The sequence below is a fragment of the Microcebus murinus genome, chromosome 10 (genome assembly GCF_040939455.1).
Source record: "Microcebus murinus isolate Inina chromosome 10, M.murinus_Inina_mat1.0, whole genome shotgun sequence".
Lineage (NCBI taxonomy): Eukaryota > Metazoa > Chordata > Mammalia > Primates > Cheirogaleidae > Microcebus > Microcebus murinus.
This window is the reverse complement of record NC_134113.1, coordinates 11,538,511-11,563,935: the sequence shown is the minus strand read 5'-3', so window position 1 is coordinate 11,563,935 and position 25,425 is coordinate 11,538,511. Positions and strand designations below refer to the sequence as shown.

At 49.4% G+C, this 25,425-nt stretch overlaps 1 long non-coding RNA gene across 1 annotated transcript; it reads right to left on the bottom strand.

The window, feature by feature from the left end:
• Positions 1 to 16,952: 16,952 nt before the first annotated feature.
• Positions 16,953 to 21,952, bottom strand: LOC142873264 (uncharacterized). The gene is made up of 4 exons (XR_012921302.1): positions 21,763 to 21,952; positions 18,719 to 18,796; positions 17,873 to 18,059; positions 16,953 to 17,497 (listed from the first exon to the last, which is right to left on the bottom strand). It is a non-coding gene; the product is annotated as an uncharacterized LOC142873264 (long non-coding RNA).
• Between the last annotated feature and the right edge of the window lie 3,473 nt (positions 21,953 to 25,425).

Sequence of the window (25,425 nt, the reverse complement as noted above, 5' to 3'; positions counted from 1 at the left end):
GGAAAAACTGGGTGCATAGCCCAGAGGGGAGAAGATACAGCTCGTACAGGACAGCGGGCAGCTCACATTGGGGTGGGAAGTGTCAAGAAGGCAGCGAGCTCAAAGGGGCAAGGGCCTGCGGCAGGTGGCGCAGTCCTGGGACCCGCAGCATCAGCATCGCAGCACCAGCCTCACCTGGGAGCTTGTCAGGAATGCAGAGTCCCAGGACCCAGCACAAACACACAGAATCCCAACTGCGCGTTCACAAGCCCCCCAGGTGGTTTGCATCGTATCAGAGCGTGCAGAGCACTGGGCTTACTCAGCGCATGTCCCGAGGAATTTCCACCCCACCAGACATCAGAACCCCCTACCGGGACTTTAATTAAGTCAGTATCTCAAGCACTGGGGCCTGAGCACCTGTATTTCATACCATCCGTTATTCATTCAGCACATGATCCCTGGGCACCAGCTCTGTGCCCTGCATCCCCAAGACCACCTCTCCTCCTTCCCTGGATTGGCACTCAGGGCCCCTTTCTCTAGCATGCACTCAACAAACATCATTCCAAGACTCCGGTACAGTGGCTCCTGTGCCCGATTCACACTCTCTGTCTAGGGCCCACCCTGATCTCCATGCCCTCCAATCTCCCCACCTCTTGATGAGTCTCTGAGTGTGGTAACTCCTTCTGGAGGGCCCCGCCCCATCCTCCCAGGGGCGCAGAGGTTCTCCTCATTGCTCCCTTTGCGGTCAGGGCCTGCTTTGCTCACAGCACTCTCATGCCACTGGCTCACCTGCCTCCCGACACGGAGGCCGCCGGCTTCCTAAGGACAGACAGGTGCTTTGTGCTTGTATCTCTAGTACCTTGCTTAGAACCTAGCACTTTGCAAGACACTTAGTCAATGTTTGTAGAGTAAATAAATAGATAAACTAATAAAAATTGAAATAAGAATATATGTGAAAGCACTACATCAGTGCTAGATAGCACGATTACTCATTTGTGTGTGCTGGAAAATAACTTTTTTTTTTTTTTTTTTTGAGACAGAGTCTCGCTTTGTTGCCCTGGCTAGAGTGAGTGCCGTGGTGTCAGCCAAGCTCAATCTCCTGGGCTCAAGTGATCTTACTGCCTCAGCCTCCCGAGTAGCTGGGACCACAGGCATGCGCCACCATGCCCGGCTGATTTTTTCTATATATATTAGTTGGCCAATTAATTTCTTTCTATTTATAGTAGAGATGGGGTCTCGCTCTTGCTCAGGCTGGTTTCGAACTCCTGACCTCGAGCAATCGGCCTGCCTCAGCCTCCCAGAGTGCTAGGATTACAGGCGTGAGCCACCGTGCCTGGCCTGGAAAATAAATTAATAACCATGCTTCTGGGTTTTATTTTAGCAGTTTTATTGGGATATAATTCATATACCATACATTTCATTCATTTACAGTATACAGTTCAGTAGTTTTTATTAATAGTATATTCACAGAGTTGTGTGATCATGATCACTGTCTGATCCCAGAACATTTTCATCACCCCCAAAGAAATTCCATGTCCATTAGCAGTCACTTCTCATTTTCCTCCAACCTCCCCAAGGCCTGGGCAGCCATTAATCTACATTCTATCTCTATGGATTTGCCTATTCTGGACCTGTTATGGAAATGGAATCATACAACATATGGTCTTTCAAGTCTGGCCTCTTTGACTTAGCATGATGTTTTCAGGGTTCATTCATTTCATAACATCTATCCATTTACATCCTTCACTATTGCTAAATGATATTTCATGGTATGAATAAACCAATTATGTTGATCCATTCATCAGATAACAACCAACCTCCACGCAGGCAGTTAGCTTTTGCAGTGGCATTATCATGCCACCTGACTTCACCGTGATGTGTACTGTTTGAGGAGGGCTGTGTTGATGCTCCTTTTGCAGATGAGTAGACTGAAGCCAGAGTGAGCAGTTGTGACTTGCCAGAGATCAGGCTATTAAATAGCAGAGTCATAGCTCAAAGCCTTTTTCTCTGCACCATTCTGCCTCCCTCCTCAGTCCAATTTATGTCACGTGTTTCTTTTCCCCTTGTAAAATCACACTTTGCAGTGTCCACAGCACACCATGGCCACCTGGCCTTGGATGCACAGAGGTTTGGGTGTGTGCCCCAGCCTTTATCTGATCTGGATTTATAACCTAATGGTCTGCCCTCCTTCCAGCCTCAGGGCTGACTGGCCATTTCTGGGTTGTGGATGTGGGCTGCTGGGGTGTAGCCAAGAGGAGCCCCACACCCCAGGAATCCTCAGCCCCACCATCCACTCTGCAGAAAAGGGACCTCTCCCACCTGCCCTAGTGCCACGCAGCCCTTCCCATGGCCACTTCCTTCTGCTTGACCCTTCTTGCCACAGCCCTTCCTCTCCAACCACAGAGACTGTAAACACACCTCTTTTATAGCACCCGCCACACTAGGGCACAGCTGTTTGTTTATGTGTCTGCTCCCCCAAACCTGAGCATCGCAGACTTGAAGGGTCCTGATCATGTTTGTGTCACAGGAACTGGCTCTTAGCAAAGTCCTTCAGTAGTGGTGGAATGAATGGATCTTGCTGTGTTTTACCAACAGTGTCTACCATTTATTGCACACTCACCAAAGGCCATTTTATCTTGATAACAATGCTGTGAGGTGGTGCCTACTTTCTTTACAGAAGAATAATCAAGACTCAGAAAGGCCAAGTTTACAGGTCGAAGCCCTCACAGACAATGAGAGACAGCCGGGATTTAAATCTCGATCTCTTCGCAGCCCAATGTGCCGTTCTTCACCACTGCTGGGATCCCTCTAAGCAGCGAGTGTCAAATTTAGAATCAGGCCTTTGAGAGTGGATGACTGGAAAAAACCAAAAATGACAAGGGAGTTTGAAGCTTTTCAAACATTACTCTCCGGTGGCCTCTATTATTAGAGCCCACTTCAGGGCTCAAGAGAGGAATCTGGCTCAGAGAGGTTAACTGATTTCCAAGGACACACAGCTAAGCAGATGGGCTTAGGTCTGGGCTGAGGTCTGCTTGTTACCGGGGTCAGGATGGCTTCAACATGTCAGTCACTGCATATGTATTCCGCCTTGCATGGCCCAAGTAGAAGTCTCAGTTCCCACTGAGAAGCTTTAAAAGCACATGGATAAATAAAAATGGTGGATTGCTGATGGGACTGGAAAAAGCTACAACCACTTTGAAAAACAATGTGGCAGTTCCTCAAAATATTAAACACCACATGACCTAGAAATTCTACTCCTCGGTATCTACCCAAGAGAGACAAAAGCATATGTCCACAAAAAACTTGTACACAAATGTTCACATATGCTCATAGCTGTGTCATTCATAACAGCCAAAAAGTGGAAACAACTCAAATGTCCACGAACTGATGAATAGATAAACAGGGTGTGACACATTCACACATCAAAATGTTATTTGACAATAAAAGGAATGAAGTGGTGGCACACACCAATACATGTGTGAACCTTGAAAACATCATGCTAAATGAAAGAAGTCAGCCACAAAAAGCCACATACTGAATAATTCCATTTATATGATGTGCAGAATGGGCATCTCTATAGCAACAGAAGGTAGAGTAGTGGTTGCCAGGGGCTGGGGAGAAGGGAATGGGGAGTGACTGCTAGTGGGTATGAGGTTTCTTTTGGGGAGTGATGAAAATGTTCTGGAATTAACTTGTGGTGATTGTAAAACTCTGTAAATATACTTGAAGCCACTGAATTGTCCACTTTAAAAGGGTGAAGTTTATGGCATGTGAATTATATCTCAATAAAGCTGTTATAAAAAGAATAAAAATAAATAAAAGTGGAATGAACTTTGCCGTCTCCAGTTCCATGGAAACAGAGATTTGAAGGTGAGAACCAGTAACCATTTCCTTCATCCCAAACACATGCTGTGACAGCGAGCATGACCTCTTCTCAGGGTGACCCAGCACAGCACCCACGGCCAAACTTGGAATGTTTGACTTGGTGTGGGAGTGTCTCTGGAACTCTCTTCCCTTCAAGGTTGCATGTTAACATTTGGCCTCACATTATTTCTGTGTGGCAGAGTACTTTATGGTCATAATGCACCCCTTGCTGGGAGGTCAGGCCATGCGTGAAATCCATTCCAAGATGCAGAAGCCAAGGTCCAAAGCCATCTTTGCGGCCCAGCCCAGCTGTGTGCTGATGGAGTCAGAGTGACGACACAGGATTTGAGCAATGTGGAGCAAATGCAACCCGACCCCCAGTGCAAAGCAGCTGAGATATAAGGGTATGCACCCTGGATCTGGCACTCAAACACCTGGGTTGGAACCTTAGTTCCACCACCTATTAGCTGGGGGAAATTAAATGAGATTATGTAGTTAAAAACCTGGCACACGATAAGTGCCACATCCGTGGATGTTATGGTGTTTTATTATTAGGTAGAGAGGAGGGCTGGAACTGGTATCCCAACTCTGCTGCATGGCTGTGTGATCTTAGGCTAGTCACTTGACCACTCTGGGCCTCAGTGTTTCCACATCCATTGAGAGACAATAATGTGGCATGCCCAATCTAACTAACAAGAATGGTTTGGTGGGGCTCATCTGGTAACGTGTGGGAAAGCACTTTACAAACTCAAGAGTCCTACAGTGCACATGGTTATCTCGGCCAAAGAGGAGGGAGAGTGACTTGCAAGATGCTGGAGATAAGGAGAGGGTGCTGAGCAATGCTGAGGCTCCAGACAGAGAGAGAGGCCCCCGCCAGCACAGAACAGTGATTGAGGAAGCGCTGCTCTTGCCCAAGAGAAGCTCTTCCACCTCGAAGTCATTCGACCAACGGAAATGGAGACAAAAACCACAAGGCACCATTGGGCAAGGTAGGGAGGTGCCGGCAAGTGAGGCAAGAGGCTTGCAGCTGAGTGGCTCCTTGTGAAGACAGGGCAAAGGGAGCAAGGTGCTGGGAGCACCATGCAGGGGACAGAAGCAGCCTCCTGCAACTGCCAACGTCCAGATTTGAGGTGGCTTCCAGGGGGCTGGAGATTCCTCCTCTGTTTACTGTCCCTCCTTCAGTGGCTTCCCATGGCCTTTAGAAGGACAGTAGTGGCTGACATTTTTATGGCGCATAGGACAGGACAAGCATTTTTCTGAGAACATTTCCATACATTCGCTCCTGTATCCTCACAACAGCCCTCCCAGGTAGGTCCCCTTAGATTCTCCATGTTACTAAAGAGGTCACTGAAACACAGAGAGGTTGAGTGACTTGCCCAAGATCACAGAGCTAGTAGGTGGCAGAGCCAGGGTCAAGCCCAGGCTGTCTGGCACCAGTGCCCACCTTTTTATCAACTCTGTTTTCCTGCTTTTTTAGCCTTGAGATAGAGATGGCTGCTCAGAGACTGGCCTGAGAGCCAAGTAACAGAGAGATCAGGGCTGGGCGTGTGTTTTCTTAGGACCTTAATCATAATAATAGTGAAAGTAAAAAGAACTACCAATCATGCAGGGCGTGGTGGCTTGTGCCTGTAATCCTAGCACTATGGGAGGCCGAGGCAGGGCGGATTGCTTGAGGTCAGGAGTTCCAGACCAGCCTAAGCAAGAGCGAGACCCCGTCTCTACTAAAAATAGAAAGAAATTAATTGGCCAACTAAAATATATAGAAAAAATTAGCTGGGCATGGTGGTGCATACCTGTAGTCCCAGTTTCGGGAGGCTGAGGCAGAAGGACTGCTTGAGCCCAGGAGTTTGAGGTTGCTGTGAGCTAGGCTGACGCCACGGCACTCTGGCCTGGGCAACAGAGTGAGACTCTGTCTCAAAAAAAAAAGGAAAAGAAAGTGAGATAAAGTATGTAGAAAAGCTTAACACAGAATCAAGTTCATGGCGAAAACTCAAGAAATGGTGGCTCTTAATATGGTCCCTACAACACACCCGCAAGGTGAGCATTTTTATCCTACTAATAGGGTAGGAACTGAGAGTCAGGGAGACAAAGTGGCTTCTAAAGTAACAACAGGGACCAGAACCAGGACTTAAACCCAGAATCAGGTTCTCTTTCTCCAAATCCCGCCTGCCTGCCGAGAGAAGTCTAGCTCACTGGGTGTGGCATCCAACCTTTGTGCTACTGGTTACAGCTCAGTCACCTGAGCTGAGCAGAAGCCAGAATTGCCACTCCTGGAGAACACAAGATGCCACTCGCACTCACTCTGGACCAGTGGCCATCTTCTCCCCGCTCCACTGTACAGTTTAACTCAATGTCCATTTTCTGGGAGTTGACTGGGGATGTAGCTATTCCCTCTCACTCTCCAGCAGCCAGGAACACTCTTGTCCGAGACATTGCATGACACCCTCCTTTGCTGCTCCTAAAATGCTCCTAAAATGTCCCCTCCACATAGAAGCCACCTCTAAACCCCTAATGCAAATGAGAACCACCGTCACTTTCTAGGGCAGATCTTTTCCCTTGCTTTAGTTTTCTTCATGCTCTTGTCACTGTCTGACAAATTACACACTGTGTCGGTTTATCCATTTCCCTTTGTCTTCACTAAAATGTAAAATCCAGGGGAGAAGGAAGTTTGGGGTTGGGTTCCCTGCCCCATCTCCAGTGCTTAGCATAGCCCTGGCAAAGAATAGGTTCTTAAGGCCAGGCGCGGTGGCTCACGCCTGTAATCCTAGCACTCTGGGAGGCCAAGGCGGACGGATTGCTCGAGGTCAGGAGTTTGAAACAAGCCTGAGCAAGACCCCGTCTCTACTAGAAATAGAAAGAAATCAATTGGACAACTAAAAACATATATACAAAAAATTAGCCGGGCATGGTGGCACATGCCTGTAGTCCCAGCTACTTGGGAGGCTGAGGCAGTAGGATCGCCTGAGCCCAGGAGTTTGAGGTTGCTGTGAGCTAGGCTGATGCCACAGCACTCACTCTAGCCTGAGCAACAAAGTGAGACTCTGTCTCAAAAAAAAAAAAAAAAAAAAAGAATAGGTTCTTAATAAATACCTGTGGAATCAGTAGCTGACACTGGGCCAAGGCTGTGGAGCTGGGCCAATGAACCAACAGGGACCGTGGGAGACCATGTTGGTGACACTCTGACAATTGCTCTCACCCAAGTACAAACCAAGTGCCCCAGAAGTACAGGGGAGGCAGAGATCAATTCTGACTGTGAGCCAGGGAGGAGGAGGCCTCTGAGTGATCCCTGAAGGCTGGGTAGAACTTCAAAGGTGGAGTGTAATGAGAGAGAGAATCCCATGTGGAGTGAGTGGCAAAGGCAAAGTCAAGGGCAAAGCTGCAGGGGCAGGAAAGGAGGGTGTGGCTTTGGGTTCAGTGTTGACTGGCAGGTGAGAATGAAGCCAGGGCAAGTTGCAGAGGGCTCTGAATGCCAGGCTAAGTTTGGAGTTTATAAGCTATATATACACATATCTGTATATATATTTAAATTTCTATTTAATTTAATTTTTTTAAAGACAAAATCTCACTCTGTCACGCAGGGTAGAGTACAGCGGTGTGATCATACCTCACTGCAGCCTCGAACTTCTGGGCTCAAACGATCCTTCTGCCTCAGACTCCGGAGTAGCTGGGACTACAGGTATGTACCACCACGCCCGCTAATTTTAGTTTTTATTTTTTGTAAAGACAGGGTCTCACTATGTTGCCCAGGCTGGGCTTGAACTCCTGGCCTGAAATGATCCTACCCCCTTGGCCTCCTAAAGTGCTGGGGCTACAGGAATGAACCATGGTGCCTGGCATATATATATATATATATATATATATATATATATATATATATATTTTTTTTTTTTTTTAAATTTGTGTTTTAACGGGCTCCCATGACTCAGTCGGGCATAAAGGTTTTACAGTGAAAGTCTCCCACCCACTCCTAGCCCCCCGCACCCCCACGGAAATTTGCCCTCCCCGAGAAGTAACCATCTGCTGTTGCGTCCTGCTCCAGCGGACCCACGTTCACAGCCAGGCCGTGCCGCTGCCCGAGCTCCGAGGAGTGCGCTTGGAGCTTCAGGCCTCTGCCCCACCCACAGGAAGCGGGCCTCCCTCGCCGCCGCCAGGTAGCCCTTCCACCCTTCCTGCCCGGAAGTCCTGCGCGCCCCACCCGCTGACAGGTGAATGTGCCTGAGCCCGCCCACTTCCGTCCCATGAGCCAATCGAGCGCGTTATGCAAATCGAGCCCAATTCCCCGCCCCCCACAACAGCCAATGGCTGCGGAGGCGCCGCAGGTCCGCCGGTCGCAGTTGTGAGCGAGCTGCGGGAGTCCGCGATGCTTCCGGAAGAACTCCGGCACCGCGACAGCTGGAGGAACGAGGACCGCCGTGGAGACTGCGGAAGTGAGGCCCGCGGCACTGGGACCGCGGAGGCTGAGGCGTGAAGGATTGCGGGGGGCCATCTGGCCCGACCTCCTGCTGACCCCTCCCTCCGCACGATTCCTGCCGGGTGCAGGTGCTCTGGTAGTCTTTGGGGAGCACAGAGAACCGTCACCTGCAGCCGTAGTCCAGCCGGTGTCAGAAAAGGGCGCGGCTCCGTCTGCCGGGCGTGGGGTTCAAGTTCTGCCTCTAACACTTGTTAGCTACGTGATTTTGGGCAATCTGTGTCACCTTTCTAAGCTTCAGTTTCCTCATCTGGAAAATGGGAATAATAACACTGCCCTCGTAGCTCCAGTGTAGGGATTGAGGGGCTAGTCAGATGGAGACGCCAGGGATTCTCATCTTTGCAAGCCGTTGTGCTTGGTCGTTAAGAGTATCACTTTGGCATTGGACAAATCTGGATTCATATCCTGGTTTTCCCAGTTATTTGGCAAATCACTTTACCCTCTGAATCTCACTTTGTTCAACTCTGAAGAATTCCATAGACTGTTGCTAGGATTAAACAAGTCCAAGTTTATAAGGCATTGGCACAGGGCCAGGCCACGTGCAGTGACTAGAACCATGGGGCCTCCGGGAACCTAGTTTCGTGAGGTCTTCTGGATACAACAATGGCTGCCCTGCCTGCATGCCTCACAGGATTGCCATCAGTCTTAAATGACTTGTGACACAGACGTCTATAAACAGAAAAACATCATACCAACATTAATGAATGATACAGTCAGGCAGCCAGCACACTGAAAAAACTGACCTTGGCCCTGGCTCTGCCTTTTGTTTGCTGTGTGACCTTGGACAAGTTATTTGACCTGCTGCAGGGTCAGTTTTCTCTCCTGTAATATACCAATGCCTTTATAGGGCCATTGTGGGCATTGGTATGGTGGTGTATGGAAAGCGCCTACTAAATGTTCAGCATACAACAGACTTTAATAAATGGTGCCTATTATTACAGAAAAGTTTTCTTTAAATTGCCCTGGATTCTGTTTCCTTGTAATTCCTATACAATTGGTGTTAGGATTCTACTTCAAATCACATTTAGAAGATGAGGGTAATATAGGGAAACCTTCACTCAGTGTTCATTAACTAGAAGTGTTGAGCATCTACTATGTGTCAGGCACTCTTCTCAAGAGGCTAGCAGGATACATTTTTTAGGGGAAAGAAAAAGAAAAAATGGTTTAATGATTGTAGCCTGATAATACTTTTTAATATTGAAGAGAAAAATTTCCCCCTCATTAATCTTTTCTTTCAGAATTTTTTTTCTTTCAAATAAACTTCAAAATCATTTTGTCAAATTCTAAAGGCATTGGAAGCTGGGGGGGAAACATATGCTAGAAATTAGCCAAAAGTTTGGTATCAATAATATATAAACAGTTCTTCCAAATCAATGAGAATAAAAAGCCGATTTAAAATAAAGGGGTTGGCCGGGCATGGTGGCTCACGCCTGTAATCCTAGCACTCTGTGAGGCCGAGGCAGGAGGATTGCTCAATGTCAGGAGTTCGAGACCAGCCTGAGCAAGAGCGAGACCCTGTCTCTACTAAAAATAGAAAGAAATTAATTGGCCAACTAAAAATATATATAAAAAAATTAGCCGGGCATGGTGGCGCATGCCTGTAGTCCCACCTTCTTAGGAGGCTGAGGCAGAAGGATCGCTTGAGCCCAGGAATTAGAGGTTGCTGTAAGCTAGGCTGACGCTGTGGCACTCTAGCCCGGGCAACAGAGTAAGAATCTGTCTCAAAAATAAATAAATAAAATAAAGGGATTAAGCACACGAATGGGCAATTCACCAATTATAATCAAAATGAACGAAAATTAATGTATTATTTTCATAACTTAGGTAAAGGAAAACCTTTTTCTTTACCTTTGCAAGTCCTCAGAATCTTGTAAAACCTAAACTGTGGATTGCCATGGCTATTGTGCATGTTCTACTTGCCCAAGGGAACATCCTGATAACTTAACACTGAAACCATACAAAAATTTTATGGATGTTGTGTAAAATTTTAGAATATGTGTGTGTGTGTGTGTGTGTGTGTGTGAGGGAGGGAGGGAGGCTGTGAGTTTGCATATGTCTAGACCAGGGGTCAGTAAACAGGCCAAATCCAGCCCACCACTGGTTTTTGTATAGCCCATGAGCTAAAAATAGTTTTTACATTTTTATTTTTATTTTTTTATTTTTTTTAGTTTTTGCTAAAAAATAAACGTTTTTTATTTTATTTTTTTTTTTGAGACAGAGTCTTGCTTTGTTGCCCAGGCTAGAGTGAGTGCCGTGGCATCAGCCTAGCTCACAGCAACCTCAAACTCCTGGGCTCAGGCAATCCTGCTGCCTCAGCCTCCTGAGTAGCTGGGACTATAGGCATGTGCCACCATGCCCGGCTAATTTTTCCTATATATATTAGTTGGCCAATTAATTTCTTTTTATTTCTAGTAGAGACGGGGTCTCAATTTGCTCAGGCTGGTTTCAAACTCCTGACCTCGAGCAATCAGCCCTCCTCGGCCTCCCAGAGTGCTAGGATTACAGGCATGAGCCACTGTGCCCGGCCCGTTTTTTATATTTTAAATGGTTGAAAATATCAAAAGAAGACAATGATATGAAATTCAAATGTCAGTGTTTGTGAATAAAGTTTCATTGGAACACAGCCATGATCATTAGTTAACATTTGGTTGTGTTTTTTTTTTGAGACAGAGTCTTGCTCTGTTGCTCAGATAGAGTGCCGTGGCATCAGCCTAACTCACAGCAACCTCAGACTCCTGGGCTCAAGCGATCCTTCTGCCTCAGCCTCCCGAGTAGCTGGAACTACAGACATGTGTCACCATGCCTGGCTAATTTTTTATATTTTTAGTAGACCGGCTAATTTTTTTTATTTTTAGTAGAGATGGGGTCTCACTTTTGCTAAGGCTGGTCTCAAACTCCTGAGCTCAAGCAATCCTCCCACCTCAGCCTCCTGTAGTGCTAGGATTACAGGCGTGAGCCACTGTACCCAGCCATTAGTCAACATATTGTGTATAAAGCTACAGCAGCAGAGATGAGCAGCTGGGACAGAAACGAATGACCTGAAAAGCCTAAAATATTTACTATCTGGCCTTTACATAAAAAGTTTGCCAACCCCTGGTGTGGATGATCTCTGGCAAGATACATAAGAAACTTGTAAGAAATAGTTAACTCTGGGAGAGGAACTGAAGGGTTGAGGGTATAGTGAGGACAAGAGTCACTTGTCACTGTGCATCCTTCTGTATCATCTGAATTTTTATTATGGGAATGTATTATTTCTTAGAGACATAAATTTTTAATTTAAAATGTAAATATATACAACTCATGATGATGGCTTAAAAAAGAAAAAAAAAAAAAAAGTAAAAAAAAAAAAATGTAAATATAATAAATTTTATAAAATATAATAAATAAGAATGTAATAAAATTTAAAATTAATTTTGAATCTCATGGGTCAAGGCCCAAATGCAAAGTATTAACTATTGTCCAGGCCTGGTGTGGTGGCTCACGCCTGTAATCCTAGCACTCTGGGAGGCTGAGGCAGGAGGATTACTTGAGGTCAGGAGTTCGAAACCAGCCTGAGCAAGAGCGAGACCCCGTCTCTACTATAAATAGAAATAAATTAATTCATCAACGAATATGTATAGAAAAAATTAGCCGGGCATGGTGGCGCATGCCTGTAGTCCCAGCTACTCGGGAGGCTGAGGCAGGAGGATTGCTTGAACCCAGGAGTTAGAGGTTGCTGTGAGCTAGGCTGACGCCACGGCACTCATTCTAGCCTGGGCAACGAAGCGAGACTCTGTCTCAAAAAATAAATGAATAAACTGTTGTCCACACATGCTGAAGCTTATCATGGAAAACCAGAGTCATGTTTTCCTTTAAGATCAATGGGGAAAACCTCCAAACCCGAACAAAGGTCACCTCTGAGTGGAGTGACCGTTCATAAACATTCTCACAGCCACTCTGAAGTCATGGTCTCTGGGAGGAAATGACCTCGATTTACAAGCCCTCAGGATGGACTTTCCGCAGCATCACAGGTGTGCAGGGACTCATGAGTCACTCCTCCCCACTGGGCTTGTCCTCCAACCCCAGTAAGGACGAACACCTCATTAAGGAGCAACACCTCCCCCCTCTCCCTAAGGCCTTGCATGGGCATCGACCAGCCCTGGGCCACCCTGCCAATCCCCTCCCAGACTGCCCCAACTGCCCCAGCATGCCTCTGGCCTTGGACAGCCTTCCTGTTCTTCCTCCCCTGAGCCCACAGTCTCTACACTGGAGACTCCCATTCACCTGGAGAAAGGTGAGAAGGAAGAACACCAAGGCTCCAGCCTGCTTCCTCTCCTGTGCCCACGGCCATGTCTCTGCTGTGTGTGGCATTGCCTTGCAGTACAGGGTTCACTGCACAAATCACTCATCAAGGCAGGGGACAGACAGATGTTTGGGGCAGGAGCTTTTAACTACTTTCTCCTGGAAGTGGCACGTTCACTTTCACTCACATCTCATTGGCTGGGCCTAGCCACAGACCACCGAAGTGAAAGGGTACAGGGTAGTGCTGGGCATGAGTGAAGTGTTCGGTGACTTGTGTCAGCCACAGTCTTTCTGCTCAGCCTTTTGGCCAACATTAACTGACTCCAGAATCAAAGAACATTAAAGTGGGAGGGACCTCAGGAGTCATCTCATCCAGTGAATTACATAAGTAAAAACTCACTGGGCCGGGCGCGGTGGCTCACGCCTGTAATCCTAGCACTTTGGGAGGCCGAGGCGGGCGGATTGCTCAAGGTCAGGAGTTCGAAACCAGCCTGAGCGAGACCCTGTCTCTACCAAAAAATAGAAATAAATTAATTGACCAACTAAAAATATATATACAAAAAATTAGCCGGGCATGGTGGCGCATGCCTGTAGTCCCAGCTACTTGGGAGGCTGAGGCAGTAGGATCGCTGAGCCCCGGAGATTGAGGTTGCTGTGAGCCAGGCTGACGCCACGGCACTCACTCTAGCCTGGGCAACAAAAGTGAGACTCTGTCTCAAAAAAAAAAAAAAAAAACTCACTGGAATCTTCTGGGGTTGTCAAAAATGCAGAGTCCTTGTTCCCACTCCAGACCTACTAAATCCGAACATCTAGGATGGCACCAGGGAATTGACGTTTTTAAAAGCTCACCAGGCAGCTGGGCCTGGTGGCTCACGCCTGTAATCCTAGCATTCTAGGAGGCTGAGGCGAGTGGATCACTTAAGGTCAGGAGTTCGAAACCAGCCTGAGCAATAGTGAGACCCTCATTTCTACTAAACACAGAAAGAAATTAATTGGCCAACTAAAAATATGTAGAAAAACTAGCCCAGCATGGTGGCACATGCCTGTAGTCCCAGCTACTTGAGAGACTGAGGCAGAAGGATTGCTTGAGCCCAGGAGTTTGAGGTTGCTGTGAGCGAGGCTGACACCACAGCACTCTAGCCAGGACAACAGAGTGAGACTCTGTCTCAAAAAATATTATTTGTTGCCCGGGCTAGAGTGCCATGGCATTAGCCTAGCTCACAGCAACCTCAAACTCCTGGGCTCAAGGGATCCTCCTGCCTCAGCCTCCCGAGTAGCTGGGAATACAGGCATGTGCCACAATGCCCGGCTAGTTTTTTCTATATATTTTTAGTTAGCCAATTAATTTCTTTCTATTTATAGTAGAGATGGGGGTCTCGCTCTTGCTCAGGCTGGTTTTGAACTCCTGACCTTGAGCGATCCACCTGCCTCAGCCTCCCAGAGTGCTAGGATTACAGGCGTGAGCCACCGTGCCCGGCCCAATAAATAATTTTTTTAAATAAAATGTGGTCTTTAGGCCAGGTGCGGTGGCTCACGCCTGTAATCCTAGCACTCTGGGAGGCCGAGGCGGGCAGATCACTCGAGGTCAGGAGTTCGAAACCAGCCTGAGCAAGAGCAAGACCCCGTCTCTACTATAAATAGAAAGAAATTAATTGGCCAACTAATATATATAGAAAAAATTAGCCGGGCATGGTGGCACATGCCTGTAGTCCCAGCTACTCAGGAGGCTGAGGCAGGAGGATTGCTTGAGCCCAGGAGTCTGAGGTTGCTGTGAGCTAGGCTGACGCCATGGCACTCACTCTAGCCTGGGCAACAGAGTGAGACTCGGTCTTAAAAAAAAGAAGTGGTCTTTAGGGACTACCTCCTCTCAATCTCTGCCACTCACAAGCTGTGTGGCTTTGCGCAAGCCGCTTTCCTGCTCTGTGCCTCGCTCATTCCCTCACATACAAAATGAAGGTAAGAATGGCATGGGCCTCAGCAGAACTGTGGGGAGGTTGGAGCCACTCCGTATTAATCAAGTGCTAGGCACGTGCGTGGGACGAAGCCAGCACTCGATAAAGTTGGCGGCTGTGACTTTCATACAAGTCACTCTGGAGCAAGACTGGCAGAAGCAGCACGACCCTTTCTTCCCTGGGATCCCAGTCTCTTCCCTCGAGCTCCACTAACCTAAAGGCACTGCCTGGACTGTCCACGCTGCAAGCCTCAGGGCGGACTGGTAGGAAGGACAAGAGAGTCATCGCCTGCCAGCCTGGAATTTCAACCCAGCCCCACCATGTGATGCTGTGTGACTTTGGGCCAGTTGGCTTACCCCTCTGTGCCAGAGTTTCCTCATCTTTGAAATGGGTAAACTACTGCTTGTCTCATGGGTGGAAGTGAGGACTAGGAGGAAGAATGGCGGTGAAAGGGCACCCCACTCATACTCGTCCCTCTCTTCTTCCATCCAACCATGGCCGGGGGCCAGGCAGTGTGTTTGTTCCCTTCCCAGGCTCTTGCTGGTTTGTGAAGGACCGGGGAAATGTCATCTCCAAGGATTGCCGCTTCAGTGCATGTGACCGGGATGAAAGTCGTTAAGAAAAGGCCACCCACTCACTGGTGTTTGTGGAAGGGCCTTTGCCCTCCTTCCAGGGCTCCAGCTGGGGGTCAGGGAGATGCCCAGAGCCATAAATAAAGAGCAAGCAAAAATAAAACCAAAAGAGTGTTTACTCTGAGATGAAAGTGCATTGCTAAATGCTAACCGCAAGGGCTTGTGTACAGAAACCACATGTCTGGGATGTTCTGGAATGTTACAAACTGCAATGGCAAGAAGAGGCAGGAGGCAGGACAGGGACTCTGCCCTGTGGGACCCCTCTCTGCTGCCCTGGCACCATCAAGCCCGTGAATCCCTGATCTCTTACACCCAACTTCAGACAGCCTGAGCCGCCCCCCAAACCCCCACCCCCAAACACCTCCCCATGTTCCACGTTGCTTGGCCCCCACCCACATGTATTCTCCTCTGTGGGGCCTCTCTGCCCATATTCCCTGAGTTCACCTCCGTGGTGGCAATTCTACAGTCAGTGCATTGCAATTATTTGTGTATCTGCTGTCTCTCCTACTGAGCTGCAAGCACTTAAGGTAAAGTATGCGCCACTTAGGACGTGCATTTCAATGTCAAGCTATCAAGGTTGGAATCCCAGCTCCCCAGCTGTTTGATCTTGGGTAAAATCATTAACCTCCTATGCCTCAGAGTCTTTGTCTGTCTCTGTCTCTCTGTGACATGGGAACCGTAGTAACAGTCTCTGCCTTACAGGGATCCTGCCAGTCGCTGAGTATGTCTATTCTAACTGTGCATTCTGGACCTGGGGAAAATAGCCACAGGATGGTATCGGAGATCCACTTAGCCCTGAAACCTTCATGGGTCACCTGACCTCCATGAGCCCCTACTGTGATTGGTGGACCACAGGGATGTTTGGGGTTTTCTGGAATCGATGTCAGTTCAGTGCCAGAAAAGTCTGGTTATTTCCTTTTCCCAATACACAGTCACCCTGGTACATGGCTGGAGGTCCCTTTGGGGAAGATTGGGAAAAAGATTAACTATAAATGTGGGGCAATCTAGGAATTGGAGGCTACAATGAGCTATGCTCATGCCACTAAACTCCAGACTGGGTGACAGAGGGAGACCCTGTGTCTTACCAAAAAAAAAAAAAAATTGGGGCAATGTAGCAGGGTCCCCCTCAAGGGGAACCAAGGCTTCTTCATTCAGGGGTTCTGAGCCTGTAAACTGGCTCAAGTCTGGGAATTGATTAGGGGCTGCGATTCTGTTTTGGTGCTTCAAGTTAGACTCTGTTCACTCTACCTAGAATTCTTCCACCGATTCTTACAGATCAAGTAAGAATTTAGTAGACTGCCCGTCTATTTCTTTCCTAGGGACACTGTAATCTACTAGCCAGTGTTACACATCTCTGTGAGTTTAAATGGATTTAAGTGGGTTGATATATACATGAAGCACTAGAACAGTGCCTGCCACACTCTATACTCCACAGAAGTGCGTCTGTCATTATTATTCCTCTGTGTGTTCCTGACAGCAAGCGGACACTGCATAAACGATACAAAATGAGCAAATGGACCTGTCCGTGATCTGGGTGCCCCTGGGTTCTCCTCTTGAGACATGAGCTTTGTTCACCCTGTGAGTTAGACAAAAACTGGACACTGGGACATCCAACATGGGCCTGTCTACATGGGAACAAGGGGACTTCTGGGAAAGAACTCACTAGAAGGTAAGAGTCCAAGCATAGCAGGTTGGTTGGAGACCCCTGGGCCAAGGCCAGAAGGAGCTTTGAGATTTGTGAACACAGAGCGGGGCGGCGTGGGTGTGACCCTCTGAATACCTCCACTAAGCTCTGTAATTTGTTTATGCCTAGGGTTCATTGTTTTTATTTAGCGTCCAAGGCCCTCCAGCTGCACAGAGTTGAACCGGCATAACTTTCAGGGCGTAGCAAATGATCTTTGGTAGTTTATGCAAGATCCCTTCCTCATTTACTCTGAGTTTTCCTTCTTCCCGGATCCCCACTCCTATTCACTGTTTCCCCAAATGTCTGAATCTTGTTCATTTTCTTTTAAGGATTTCTTGCATGTGTTTTCATTTCCAAAAACTAAACCTCAGCTGGGCACAGTGGCTCATGCCTGTAATCCCAGCACTTTGGAAGGCTGAGGCTGGAGGATCATTTTAGTCGAGGAATTCGAGACCAGCCTGGGCAACATAGCAAGATCCCGTTTCTACAAAAAATTAAAAAAAATTAGCTAGGCGTGGTGGTGTGTGCCTGTAGTCCCAGCTACTTGGGAGGCTGAGGCGGGAGGATCGCTTGAGCCCAGGAGTTGGAGGTTGCAGTGATGGCCACTGCACTGCAGCCTGGGTGGCAGGCGCTGTCTCTAAAAAACAAAAACATAAGCTAAACCTCACTCCATTTGCTACTTTGCCACCCGGCCATCCTTGTTGCCATAAGTACCTCTAATTTGCTGCCCCAACTTCTCCTGCGTGGATCTGCCACTAACAATGCTGCCATGAACATCCCCACCCTTGTTCCCTTGCGGACTTCTACGAGACCTTCCTTAGGGTGATTGCCAGGAGTGGGATTTCTGGGTCACAAGACTTAATGTTGCCAGATGCTGCCGGGCTGCTTTCCAGAAGGACCGTGCCAATTCACACGCCCGCAGCCGTGCTTGCCCCGCCCTCGCCACGTTGTCACCAACACTTAGCGAGCACGGGCCTTTCTGTTTTGTGAGGGGCGTGAAGTTGTATCTCACTCTTGTAATAACTGCTAGCTCGATGTCCACCTTCCCTGCCGGACTGCGCATGTGCGAGGGCGGCAGCCCACCCGGGAGGCGCGGCCGTGTCCCTGCGTCCTGCTCAGTGCCCGCCACGCGGGGGGAGCCTCATCCACCTTCTGGTCCCTTCGCGTGGATGGATGGATCAGTCCCGGGAGTTTGACTCCTGGGGAGGGGAGACGCCGTCATGAGTGAGCAACACCGGGAAGAGCTGTTCCCTAACGTCTCCGGAAGCCGCTGGCCGAGAGACATCTATTTCTCCAGGGACTCCCAGAAGCAGCCGAGAGAACATGACGGAGGGGACATTCCCACAGAGCCAGAGAAAAGCCTTTTGGTTGGAGAGAAAGAACCAGTCTTCTGTGTTCTAGAAAACGTGGGCTCTGCGGAGACCGGGGAAGGTCTGACAGACGCCCAGACAGACAGAACACAGGGGGAAAAGCTGCTGTTGGGTGGTCGGACCAGACAGACAGACTGCAGGGACCTTTCTCACATGTTATTTCTTTCTTTCTTTTTTTTTTTTTTTTTAAATTTAGGATAAAACAGAAGCCATTCCAAACTGTTCCAACCAAAAGTCTCCCGGTGGGGCTTGAACAGAACCACTGACTGTCAAGGGTCTGGGAGATGCCTTTTGGCTGGAGCCTCAGTTTCCTGGCAAACCCCTTGCCATCTCTCAGACTCCGCCAGCCCAGTTGTGAAATAGGGATTTGGGCTCGTGTCACAGGTTTTCAAATGTTTAACGGTGGAACCCTTTGTTCAAAGAAAATCTTGCACTGCAGCAGACACTGCTAGTACCCCGCGGTCATCGTGAACCCCCGCTGGACTTACTACCGCCGGCATCCGGGACGCTTAGCTGGACGGGAGGGCGCCACCCGAGCTCAGAAGGCTGCAAGGGCTGAGGACATTCTGAAAAGGAAGGGAGTAAACAGGAGAGCCCAACTGGGGAGGGGACCTCATGAACCAAGACACCGAGCGGTGGGGCCTGGAAACGGTAGTTCTCTGTCCCCATCCTCCACGGTGACCAAGCCGCTCAGTTCCCCCCATATCTTCCCTTTTCACCCAAGACCACGTTCCTCTTTTGACCGACAAAGTGACCCAAAAAGGACTGTGGTCATTGTCTTATCGAGCCTGCGGTGGACGGAGGCAGAGGATACACACCAGGCCCTCCCAGCCCCCATGGCCCCAGGTGACTGCTCCCAGGAGGACGCCCCGGCTCTTCTGGAGGCCACCACAGGGCACCTCCCAAGACCTGATGGTAAGGCCCGTTTGCCACCCCAAGCCCCACCTGGGGCAGGGCGGTCCTGGGGAAGGAGCACTGGAAAGGGAGTCCAGCTGCCGACTTGCAGCGTGCCCATCCCCAAGAACCAATGTCTTCAACAACATCCACACACGAGGATCATGGGACAGGACATGCGAAAGGGTCTCATAAACCACAAACCATAAACAAGTGTGCTGTTGGACTTCAAGTTATTCCAGCAACTTCCTGAGGGCAAAGCCTGTCCTCAATCCACACTGTGTCCCAGAGCCTGGAACAGGGCCTGCCGCTCGGGAGGAGCTCAGCAAACGAGTGAAAGAATGAATGAGTGTGGATGTGTCATCTAGTTCCACGATTCAATCCAACAAAGTATTGCCAAGGGCCTACTGTGTGCCAGGAGCTTCATGACAAATAACAAGGCAATTTCTTTTTTCTTTTTTTTTTTGACACAGAGTCTCGCTTTGTTGCCCAGGCTAGAGTGAGTGCCCTGGCATCAGCCTAGCTCACAGCAACCTCAAACTCCTGGGCTCAAGCAATCTTCCTGCCTCAGCCTCCCGAGTAGCTGGGACTACAGGCATGCACCACCATGCCCGGCTAATTTTTTCTATATATATTAGTTGGCCAATTAATTTCTTTCTATTTATAGTAGAGACAGGGTCTCACTCTTGCTCAGGCTGGTTTCGAACTCCTGACCTTGAGCAATCCACCCGCCTCGGCCTCCCAGAGTGCTAGGATTACAGACATGAGTCCGGCCAATAACAAGGCAATTTCTTACCCTCAAGAGTTTGTGGCACAACACGGGGGCAGCTTCCCGGGGTGCACCTGTCTCCAAGGCCCATGTGGTCACGGCTGTCCTGCGTACTCTCGACCATTCTAAATGGAACCTCTACTCTTGAGTCGCTGCTCATGCTGTTTGTGGTAGCTGAACTCCAGGGCAGCCCCCATGACCCCCACCTCCTGGGAGTCACACCTTGTATAATCCCCTCCCCTTGAGTGTGGGTGGGGCTATGATTTGCTTCTAACTAACAGAATGGAGCAAGGGTGATGCGGTGGGTGGATTACACGGATGTTGTTACAGTATGTAAAATTGTGGTGTTGATGAAGTAGGCAGCCAAGGTGGGGGGCCCACGGGACAAGGAAATGAAGAGGCCTCTGGCTGACAACCAGTTTCTTAACTGAGGCCCTCAGTCTGACCACAGCAAGGAACTGAATTCTGCCAACAACTGAGTGAGCTTGGAAGTGGGTCCTTCCCGAGTCAAGCCTCAGATGAGGCTGCAGCCCTGGGCAAATTTTGGGTTACCACCTGGTGAGACCCTGAAGCAGAGGACTCAACACAGAGGTCCCAGGACCACACTTTGAGAACCACTGGACTAAATGCTATTGAGAAGATTACAGCCAGGCCTGGTGGCGCATGCCTATAATCCCAGCCCTTTGGGAAGCTGAGGCAGGAGGATCGCTTGAGCCTAGGAGTTTGAGGTTAGTTGCAGAGTGAGTGCTATGATCATGTCACTGCACTTCACTCTGGGTGACAGAGTGAGATCCTGTCTCTAAAAATAAAAAGGAGGCCGGGTGTGGTGGCTCACGCCTGTTATCCTAGCTCTCTGGGAGGCCAAGGCGGGCAGATTGCTTGAGCTCAGGAGTTCGAAACCAACCTGAGCAAGAGCAAGACCCTGTCTCTACTATAAATAGAAAGAAATTAATTGGCCAACTAATATAGAAAAAATTAGCCAGGCATGGTGGTACATGCCTGTAGTCCCAGCTACTCAGGAGGCTGAGGCAGGAGGATTGCTTGAGCCCAGGAGTTTGAGGTTACTGTGAGCGAGGCTGACGCCATGGCACTCACTCTAGCCTAGGCAACAAAGTGAGACTCTGTCTCAAAAAAAAAAAAAAAAAAAAGAAAAAGAAAGGGAGTATAGAAACAGTAAGGGAAACTGAGTCAGGCTTGGAGGCTACATGGCAGAAGCAACCCTACGTCACTCTGTGGGACAGCTCCAGGGAATAAGATTCACCTCCCTGTCGTGGGGCACAGCCACCACTCGCCCTGGCCATGGGCACTGGCACTCCACCACTGCGGCCCCCGAAGGCTGACTCCTCCACCCTCACCCTAGCCAGCAACTAGACTCAGCGGGGCCCCCTGCACCCACAACCCCGGTCCCCAGAACGCTGTCACTTCTGAATGGCAGAGCCCGAATGTCATGCCTGCTTCCTAGCTGCAAAGGCTGGGAAAAGGAGGTGAGAATCATAGTGTGGGAAATTTCCAAACACAGGACGGGTATTCAAAAAATGTCAGGCAGCCACAGAGCATGATAAACATCGGTTTAGTATGTCTATCACACATGTGATGGGAAAGATTATTCGTGGTGGGGGAAATGGTTCCTGACAGCCCCTCACTGCCGTCTAAAGAGGGCAGATCTTAAGGGAGGGTCTTTAGGTGACTTAGAGGGTGTAATAATAATAGCTCACGTTTATTTAGTGTTTATTCTCTGCCAGGCACTGTTGTTCAACACTTTACCCGTATTAACGCATTTAGTCCTTTCAACAACTCTTTGCAGTAGGTGTTACTGCCGGCCCATTTCACACATGAAGAAATCCGGCACGTGGAGGTGAAGCAGCTCACCTGAGGCCACACAGCTAACAGGAAGTGAAGCTGAAAGGTGAGCCCAGCTCCCTGGCTCTGGAGGCTTTGTTCTTAGCAATGACGCTAATCTCAGTCCTGGGGTAGGGCTAAAAGAGTCCAAGCGCTGAGACCTAAATTGTCCTGCATAAGAGAAAGGAAGGCAGTGGGAATGTCAAAACATCAGAGCCAGGGAGACTGGCGTGGCTGGGAGAGGAAAGGGGCTGGAAGAGTTGGAGCTACTCCTGGCTGGAACATATGCAGAGAATCACTGGGAGAGCCAATGGGTGGGGACTTTTGTTAACTTTGCCTGCGTCCTGTGCAATGTGACTGTCCTTCATCTCCCCACATAAGCTCCAGTCTCATTACTCTCCAAAGACTCATGGAGCTGTTTTTGCATATGGAAGGATGCATGGAACCCCTGAGTCCTCCTTCCAGGTGAGTGCAGGGATGAGAATGAAAGCTATCTTAGTCACATTTGGAACAGAAGGCTCAGAGAGGGGAGGTCACTTGCCTGAGGTCACACAGCAAGTAGATATTAGAGTCTGGATTTGAACTCAGGTTGCCTGTCCTTAAAGCTCAGCTCTTTCCACTATAATGCCTGAATAACTGATTTCATTCTTCCATGCCCCCTTGAGAAATGTCCCTGTTGCAGAGGCATACACTGAAACCCTTAAGAATTTCTGGATGTGCTTGGTGAGGGGTAGGTTAGGGCTCTCTCAAGAGTCTGTCACAAGCCAAGGCCCCAGGAGAACCTGTCTTTATGGCCCAGCCAGCTTCCTCCGGGCTCTAGTGGCCAGGCTGACACCACCCAGATCAGCAGTGGCCGCGACAGTGACACTCGTTGGTGGATCTTTGGTGCTGCTGAGCGCCGGCCGCAGACCTCACAGCCCAGACACCAGAAACATCAAAAGAAAATCTTCACGATAAAGGAAGCTCAGGTGCTTTCTCTGGGGTTCTCTCTGCTCCTCTCTGGGCCTCGGCCTGTCTCTGATTCCCTTCATCTATGTCTCTCTTTTTCTTGAACTCTCTTACCATTTTTTCTCTGTGTATCTGACTTACTTTCCCTCTTTTGTTTCTCAGGCTCTTCCCCGCCTGGTCCTCTACGCATCTGAGTTCTCCTTTTCTGTTACCTTCTGTCTCTGTCCCCACTGCTCCCCTCTCTGTCTCTCTTCTCTGGAGCTCACTGTTTCTCTTTTTCTCTCTCTCTGGCTCTTCCAGCTCCCTCTGTCTCCCTTCCCCTTTGCCCCGCTCCCTCCTCCCCTGCTCCTTTTCCTCCCACCCATTTCCCTGCCCTGTCATGCCCCCCCCCAGCTCACCACGGAGAGACCGGACTCCCTGGGGCCCCAGCAGGAAGTGCAGTTTCCCCTCTGACCTGTCAGCTGGCCGTGGGGATGCAGCTGCCCTCCCACTCCTGTCCCCCCAGGCGGCTGTGCCCGCTCCCTGGGGCTCAGGAGAGTTGCAAGCCTCACTTTTGAGGGGCTGTGAGGACGCCCCTTCTGGGGCTTTATCAGAAGAGGGATTGCAGGGGGCTATGCTCCAGGTGAGCAAGGGAGAAGAACCCCATTTTCACCTCCTGGGTATTGGCAGTTTTGCACTAGGGCCTGGGGAGAGAGGGCATCGAAGGCCACTGTCCATTTCCTGGAAGACAAAAGGACACAAAAGTGCAAAGAGCTGGGGGTGGGGGCAGCAAGAACTGAGCCTGGGGGGCAGGGGTCTCTGTGGAAGGGGGGCTTCCGGCCAGCCCGGGTGAAAAGAGCCACCCCCACACATTGCAGGCTTGTAGATGTTTATCCCGGCCTGGATGGCTGTCAGGAGGGGCGGCTGGCTGTCAGGAGGGGCGGCTGGCGGGGCAGAAGCCTCGGGAGGCGGGAGGCGGAGGCAGAGGTCTGCCTCCCAACTGCATTTCCACCACGCTGTGCGCGACCTTGGGCTGTTTGTTCATGTATAAAATATGTGCAAGCGACCTGCTTATTAGCCGGTGCTGTGGAGCGGAGGGAGGGACCCAGCGCTGACTGCTCTGCGGCTGCTGTAGCAAATGACCACAGCCTGGGTGGCTTAACAAACACGGACTCGTCATCTTACAGTTCTGGAGGTCACGAGTCCAACAGGAGTCCCTTTGGCTCAAATCAAGGTGGCAGTGGGGCTGGCTGCTCTCAGAGGCTGGAGAGAGAATCCACTCCTGGCTCTCCCCAGCTTCTGGGGCCGCCCACGTTCCTGGGCTTCCTCCGTCTTCAAAGCCAGCAGCGTGGCCCCTCTCCGGCCCGTTTCCCATTGTCCCGTCTCCCCTCCTTCTTCCACATTTAAGGACACTTGTGATGACATCAGACTCACCCCAGCACTCCAGGAAAATGTCTCCCTTTTAAGGTCAGCTAATTAGCAGCCTTAATCCATCCCCCTTTCCCATGTGACCTAACTCTTCACAGGGTCCAGGATTAGAAAGGGGACATCTTTGGGGGGCCGTTTTTCTGCCGACCATGTCTTTCAAAGGTGGAAGGTTTTACAGCCCCGGCTCATTTTAATCTTTCCAAAAACCCAGGGTTGGTTGGGGGGATTGGGGGTGGCGTTAGTGTCGTTAACCCATTTTACAGATGAGGAAATTAAGGTTAAGATCGCACCATCGTTAAGTGGTGGAGCTGAAATTCAAATCTGGGTCTGACCTCCCCAGCCCACGCTCTTCCCACCTCATCACGATCCTTTGAATCTTCCAAGATCCTGTAGAAGAGTGAGATGTTATTGAATTCATTTGAGCGAATTTGCAGGGGAGCCCTCACTACGCACAAAGCAAAATGCTGAGCACTGCGGAGGGACACACAGAGAATTAAAATGTGGGCTCTACCTCCAGAGGAATCGATAATCGATAATCGGCTGGGGTGGGGATGGCACGCCCAAATGCGGAGAGGAGGATGGGGGAGAGGGAGGGAGGGTGAGGGAAGGATGAAAGGACTGGCCTCTTGACTGCTGATTAGGTCCTGAGGAGAGAGGGCTGGTTTCAGGTTCAAAGCCCAGTTCTGCCTCTTCTTAGGTGAGAGCTGAGCCCCTGCTTTCTCATCTGTAAAATGGGAGCAACAGTATCTCCTACTTCATGGATAGAAGCATCATGACAGCCAGGCATGGTGGTGAGCACCTGTAGTTCCAGCTGCTTGGGAGGCTGAGGCGGGAGGATCACTTGAGCTCAGGAGTTCGAGACCAGCCTGGGTAACATAGTGAGACCTTGTCTCTAAAAACAAACAAAAAAAAAAAAAAAAGGAAAAAAAATATAGAAGAATTGTCATGATAACTGAATTAGACAATGTTTGTAAAGCACTAAGCCAGTGCTTGGCACATGTTAAGAACTCAATAAAAGTAGCTATTGTGGCCGGGCGAGTTGGCTCACGCCTGTAATCCTAGCACTCTGGGAGGGTGAGATGGGTGGATCATTTGAGCTCAGGAGTTCAAGATCAGCCTGAGCAAAAGCCAGACCGACCCTGTTTCTACCAAAAATAGAAAAAATTAGCCAGGAGGCCGGGCGCTGTGGCTCACGCCTGTAATCCTAGCTCTTGGGAGGCCGAGGTGGGCGGATTGCTCAAGGTCAGGAGTTCAAAACCAGCCTGAGCAAGAGCGAGACCCCGTCTCTACTACAAATAGAAAGAAATTAATTGGCCAACTGATATATATATAAAAAAT